We start from the raw sequence: 7,333 nt of genomic DNA on the forward strand, positions 1-7,333 counted from the left end.
TCTTCAAGTAACAAATATAAAACAAGTACCATATATTGACACAAACTCCAAGACTCAGACTTTTATGTAATAATACAAGAACCACTTTAATGTAGCTATAATATATAAATTACTGAGCATGCATTTTCAAATCCACAACTTTCCAGTTAAAAGTCCCTTTAACCCCTTGTGTACAGAGTCCTCTCCTCTATGCTGAATAAACTCGTCTGGCGTTAACCAAATAAAATACGGTATCAAAAGTGGCATCCCCATAGTGAAGGGATTAAAGGAACTTTTACATTCTTCACTAAAAATTTCCAATTGCCTGCCCATGATGTTTCTTATTAATAAGTGGCATCAGGGTGAAGAATCTCAAATTGCACATCCTTATGCTTTACATCAATTATACTAAAAGTATTACAAAAAAATCATCATTAATTTATCTGATTTTTTAGATGCCACAGCATACTTGCTACACCTTAGGTAAATTCAAAATGTCTGGATGACAATGATTTACTAGGTTTTAAGGTAAATTTGTTTAGATTAAGGAAAATAGTGCATGAAATAAAAGATGAACTTACTTTACGGGATGTCAGTTTTTGTCCAATAAGAGAACCAAGGAAGACTGCCATTTTTCTTTGTGTAGTAGTGGTCTGACTTTTGAAAACAAGCACAGATTCTTCTGATTGTTCTACTGGCAAATCTACATTACATATTAAACAGTGCTGCCCAACAGGCTCATCTGCAATTTCTCCGTCATCACCCTCTTCCACTCCCTCACCCTCCACTTCATCAATAATTTCTGATGTCTTTGTCATCACTTGTATTGTACTTTGCTCATTAATTTCTTCTTCAGGATTAGAAATATTAGATATCACAGGTAACTCATGTGTTCCCATATGTGTTTCTGTCACAGTCTCAAGGATATCTTTTGCACCATGTTTGACACTAATGCTAGCATGTCCTTCTTCAGGAACCATTAAGAGAGTACTAGTGCCATGGCTGGTATCATGGGTTTGTACTGTCGTCACCAAGGTAGAATCTAAAGTGGTGGTCTCCAAGGCAGAGGGATCCATAATGGTGATGGTAATGGCCTGGGGGGTGTCATGGGGAGATTCCTCCCCCTCCCCCAACATCTTTTCCTCAGATGACATGGTGTCTCAAGTCTACGTCCTGTAAAGGAAAAAATAAAAAGAGAAGCTGAGTTAAAAAGAATAAATACCGGTAATCTACTGAGAGTTAAAAAATATATACTGTATATTGATTTATATATTTTTATTTATTATTTTTTTACAGGTATTAGCCCACCCGGACACAGGTCACTGATCCACATCAGGGCCTGGGGAGCGAAAATGTAATACGTACTCTAATAATAATAATATTATTAATAATAATAATAATAATTTAATATTAAAAATTATTAATTTTATAAAAAAAAAATGAAAATGAATGCAAATAATAATAATAATGGTAGTACAGGTAGTAGTAGTAATAATAATAAAGAACCGTAAAGAAATAAAAAAAAATAAAAATAAATAAAATTAAAATAAAAAAGATCAAGAGTGAAAAACGATATAAGTGTGAGAAACAATTGAGACCCTGCAATTGTGTAAATGAGGCAGAAAATCAGATCAACAGTCTAGAACTTGGTCACAATTTTTGTGATGCCTTATGGCAGCAGGGTTTACCATTATACAACACATTTTGCTTCCAATATCTTTCCAGGAATTAGTACCTCCCTGTTTGATTGCTGCCTACTACCTACCTAGTTAGGTAAGGTTAATTAGATTAGTTTGGTTTGGTCAGGTTCTGTGCATTGTCATTTCCATTTTTATGCTTAGTATAATACAGTACAGTATTATGCAAATAACATCTCCAGAAATTTGAGTGCTATTCGATACATAATTTCTATGGTTAACCATCTCCTCCACCTTTACTGTATAGTCTGCCCACACATGTGCAATTAAACTGCCGCACCAATAGACATCAATGTGTCACATATGGCTGCCGTACCTACGAGTATAATCCTATGCCTTTTTAATTAGCAGTAGGACGGCCTTGTACATAGCCTTTTTTAGTTATCAGTAGGACAGTCCTGTACACTGAATAGCCTCGGCCAAATTTTTTTTGCAATTCCATAAGTATTTTCTACTGCTGTCTCCTCCACTATCTTTTTTTCATAGTGGATACAGGTATGGCAGCCATACGCCTGAAAATCACGCTGGATATAGGTACAGCAACCGTATTGATGGACTGTGTTGTTAATGGTTAGGTTATAGGGTAGGTAAGGTTAGGCAAGGTTAGTCAGAAAGAAGGCCATCTTAGTAACTATCATTGTATAGACTGCCCACCATGCATGCACATTAGGCTGCATACTAACAGGCATCAACTTTTCACATTTCGCTGATGTACAGTCACCCAAAAAAGTCCTGTCGCGAACCATAAACCCCGAGATTCAGACTCTTGAATCCGAAGAATTTATGGACAGAATAATGTATCAGTGTCTACTGCTTCGGGTTCACGAGTCTGAATCGTGGTTCGCGACAGGACTTTTTTGGGTGACTGTACCTGTATCCTTTTTTTTTTTTTTTTTGCCCTATCTCCCTGTAGAAAAATCAATGGATAATATTGACAACATACCCATTGCCGCCTAATTTATTTTGATGTAACTTTTCTTACTATATTTTCATCGCTGAGTTCAGATATGATATTCACTTCTTGGGCAAATGCTTTATTTGGTAGATAATTAGGCCCCTAGGCTTGCACTACTTCGTCTTTCTTGGAAGAGAAACAGTATGGCAGTCCGATCCACACTCAATATTTGCTTCAGTGCAACAACCGAGCTGCTCAGTCCGAGTGTACTCTCACATCCACAAAAATTTTTTAAATTACACCACATCAAAGAACAGTAAGTTCTTTCTCTTTAACCCCTACGCCCTGGTTGACATTCCGGTATGTCCATTTAGGGCGCCGCAGTGACATTCTAGAACACACGCCTTTTTGCATCATTGTTTGAATGCCCAGCGTGGGTTATGACGTTCCAACGTGACTATTTGCCCCCGTCATGCCACATGCTCGGCCACAGGGAAGCTTCCTGAATGTAAGTACAGTACCTACTTTTGTTTGCTTCTTTTTCATTGTTTGTCCATTTTATCATGCTGTATCAAAGTATTATTGCTAAAAGTAGTGCCGTTGTATTGTAGTCTAGTTTTACATTACTGGAAAATAATGCAATGATTGTTATAAATGTATTTATTTGTGGAATTATTATTCCAATAATTATTTATATGCATTACTTGCTCTACCAAAAACAAGCACTTTTTACGAAAAATAATGTAAATAAAATATTCTAAATGAATTATTTATAGGAAATAAGTATAATAATCAGTAAATATTTGCATTACTGGCCATCCTGGACACAATGGCAAGCAGAAAATGGCCGCTAAGTGCGTAGTGACCACGAGCGCTAGCTGTCAAAACAACACTGTCCCATTATCTCCATCGCCACTGCTGCCCCAGGGAAGTTTCTTGATGGTCAATATATAGTTTTTCTTACTTCTTTTTTATTGTTTTATCAATTAAAAAAGGTTAAAAATTATTTTTGGAAACGTTCGATTTTTCTCGATTTACCCCGCGTGGGGGATACAGCCAGTGGCACCCTAGCCCGGGGCATAGGGGTTAATATGCCAAAGGGCCCAGGGGACAGAGCCCCCAGCTAGGAAGTTTAGGAAGTTGGAAGTTAGGTAGGTTTCTTTGGTTAGGTTGGTGCCATCTGCTAACAATTCTTCAGCCAACTGTGTTTATCAACTATGGTTAGTTTAGGTTTAATTTAGAAATAATCCCATTTTAACACATTTGCCATAACTACGACAGTGTCCACTGCAAAACATAAGTGAAATTGCAGCGTTTTTTTAATCCATTTTCTATGAAAATTCGGCAACGGGTGTTGTCAATAATTACCAAGTTAATATAAAATTCCATCCATGTTCACTACGAATCCTAAACCAATTTATAATTTTAGGAAATGAACCAAACAAACCTATCTAACCTAAATAATATACCAATACTGTTTAGGTGAAGCCCAAGTTTACATAGGTGAGGTAAATGGGTAATAGTAGAGCGGACGACTAACACCAGAAGGAATTATTCGATTACGTTCATTTTTTCCATAGATGTTCTTTGGATGATGCAGTAGTAATTAATAAAAATTATAAAATTTTATTTTAATTATATATTTTTCTTAGTTTTCTCTCTCTACAATCATAAATCACCTGCAGTGGGCAGGGTACGAAGGATGAGAGAAACTGTAGGGTAAAAACTGATTATGAAACTATAACAATGTCGTTACGTGCTATGTATGCAAAGAAATTAATTATTTGCTGTAAATATTCAGCCAAAACATTTACCGTGTTGGCGCCTGTTGTCATCTGCTCTTTGTTGTTTCCATGCAACAACCAAGCCGTTCAGCCTGAGCATACTCTCATGTCCACAAAAAACATAAAATTACAACATGCTGCTTCAAGAAAGTTGAATTCACTGGTACCAGATATCAAAGTAAGAATTTTAAGTTTAGGTTAGGTTGAAATTATGTTTTTCTGGTGGTTTTGAATGATTCCAACCTCCAGTCACCACAAAGGAAGTTGAGACCCTCCCCTGTATTGTTTGAGTTCAATTTGTTCTCAACAATATTGTGCCAAAAATCATCCTCAGATCTAGTTGAAATTCTGGAAACATCTGGCAACATGATTACGAGCCTCTGGCCGCACGGTAAACTCAGTGCCCGACCAGTTATAGAAGAGGGAGCACGCAATGTCAATGCCTCGACTTCCTGCAGCCCTTATTTTTCTTCCCTGCTGAGTCACACCGCCCTGCGTGCATCTGAGTGATCCAGGATGGGCCCCAAACCACTGACAGTCAAGGAAATGGCACAAAAACTGGCTTTAAGGGAGGAAAGAGTGCCTATTGTCGAGATTTATCGGCGTAATTGCCGCTCAAAAGCAACTGTCATGCGTCTCCTCGCAGCGGCCCGGGACCTGCCACCCAGTGCTGTTCCGGCGCACAAAGTTCGTTGTGAACCCCCCGAAGGACTTCTCCTGCCACAGATCGTCTCCTGAAGAATTCTATACTCAAGAACCTGCAACTCACGGCAGCCCAGCTGAAAGTAATGCATCCAGACCTGCTGAAAATCCTTTCCATTCGTGGGATTCAACACCTGCAAAAAGACCTTCACATGCCCAGCCGTGTGGCGACACTCAAGCCGCTTCTCACCCCCACCATGCGCCACAAGAGACTTGCCTTTGCTCCAAAATACCGTCACTGGACTGTGGAGCAGTGGAAGGTTTTGTGGTCTGACAAAAGCACTTTTCAAACCATAACTTCTCATCGTGTGCACGTCAGGAGGCCCTCAGACCGCAGCCTGGTGTGGGGGGAGCTTCAGTGGTAACAAGGGGCGTGGAGGACTGTACTTTCTCCCTAAAAATGCAACTATGAATGGCATGCGCTACCTTCGAGGTTCTTAAAGATCCTTTATTGGACATTTACGAAATTCATGAAACTGACATTTTTATGCATGATGAGAAGTAAGAACAAGGACAATGGCATTTCCTGTCTCACCTGCACAAGGAAATTAAAAAAGTGTGGACACAGGAGATAGACATAAGTTATTTCGTTCACCTTTGTTAAATCATGCCAAAAAGGTTGTTTTATGTGGTGAAGGCCAGGAGAGAGAGATGACTGGGTACTAGGGATACATTTCCAGTCTGTATTTTTTTAAAAATAAAGAGTAATTGCCAATTTTGTTTCTATCACACCTAGATCTCAACTTGTTGCAGTGACTGTACTTCCAAATAGGTGCATGACCGAAACGATAATTTTGCCAGCAGTAACTACTTTCTGTTTAATATGCTGGGGGTCCTGGGGCTAGGAAGTTAGGTAAGGTTAGGTAGGATTTTTTAATTGTTTAGGTTAGGTTCTATTAGATTCTGTGCATTGTGGTACAATTTTTATTGCTATCATCCAATGAACATCTGTGGAAAAAATGAAGCAAATCGAACTCCTTCAGATGCTAGCCATCTGCTCCACTTTTATCGGTTGTGTTAGGTTCATTTTATGAACAATAAATTATATGACGAAACAGTATTCGATGCCCATAAAGTTCCCAGTCTCTTCGATGTCAACACCACTTGAGATCTTAAGCGCGTTACATGCAAAAATACCCACTTAATATTAAATTAGTGGAGAAACTCAGTATAATGCAGTCCTGCATCTGTGACAAATTAGACACAAGTAAACCATTAATCTCAAAGCGATGCTCATTTACTCTAGCCTCAAATCCTACCCTAAAAACAAAGACCGTGAAATGTAACAGGGCCGTGCTTTAAGATATAATGCACGTAATTCACTTCATTTTGAGTAATCAGCTATTAGGTGTGTACGAAATCTTTGCTCTTATGTGCATACTGAACCAATGTGAATATGACGATTTTAAGCTAAATCAATACATATCAATTTATTTTACCTTAATCTACACATTTATCGTTCACCTCTACACGATTCCTTATATGATATAGTGACAACTGTTATTCCCAGAGCTGACAAACCTGAGAAAGGTGTAAGTCACGGCATCACTCAGGCGGCGCCATTTTACACAACAATGGCGTCCGTTCGATTCTGAGCCTCTGAGACAGTGTTTACATATCACTAAGATAAAACACTTGTCTAAAATGTTTTCAGGGTATAATTATCAATACTATAATATTTTATTTTTCATTATAATTTTACTTAAAATTTTGTCTTCGGTATTTTTAAGAGCTCATTCAAACTTCCGTTAACACAAATTTATGAGGGGTACCAACTGCCAGTTCCTAATACCAACATTGCCAGCACAACTCTGCCCCTGTGTACTGTAACTTACTCCATAGATATTACAGGTACACAAATAATCTACTAATCTACAGTTGTGGACAAAAAGTATTTTGCAGGTAGGTAGGTGAAAGGTGATGTATGGGAGGGTAGGGATGAAGCTGGGCACATTCAACATGATGTACGTCATTTTTGTGGTGATTTTGGTGTAGAGGAGCATTTATAGCATATTGTTATTACTTTTACCATTGTGGCAAAGTGAATACCATCTAGAGAGGGTGTATGATGGCTGAGTAACATATGATACAGCAAAAACTGTACGTCCACCACACCAGCGAAAGCATCCAAGGGTCTCGTCACACCCAGGAGGCCGAAGGCGGGGACACAAACACACCCAAGGGCAGGCGGTGTGTGCCAGTCGCCCACGATGGACCACTAGTGTGTCTGTCTACCTCTGTTAGTCTTTGATGTTTGGTATCTGATCAAGAAAGAG

At 38.6% G+C, this 7,333-nt stretch overlaps 1 pseudogene; it reads right to left on the minus strand.

The window, feature by feature from the left end:
- Positions 1 to 6,659, minus strand: part of LOC121871026 — a 111,814-nt pseudogene extending 105,155 nt beyond the window's left edge.
- Between the last annotated feature and the right edge of the window lie 674 nt (positions 6,660 to 7,333).

Source organism: Homarus americanus, unplaced genomic scaffold, assembly GCF_018991925.1.
Source record: "Homarus americanus isolate GMGI-L3 unplaced genomic scaffold, GMGI_Hamer_2.0 scaffold52512, whole genome shotgun sequence".
NCBI classification, from domain to species: domain Eukaryota; kingdom Metazoa; phylum Arthropoda; class Malacostraca; order Decapoda; family Nephropidae; genus Homarus; species Homarus americanus.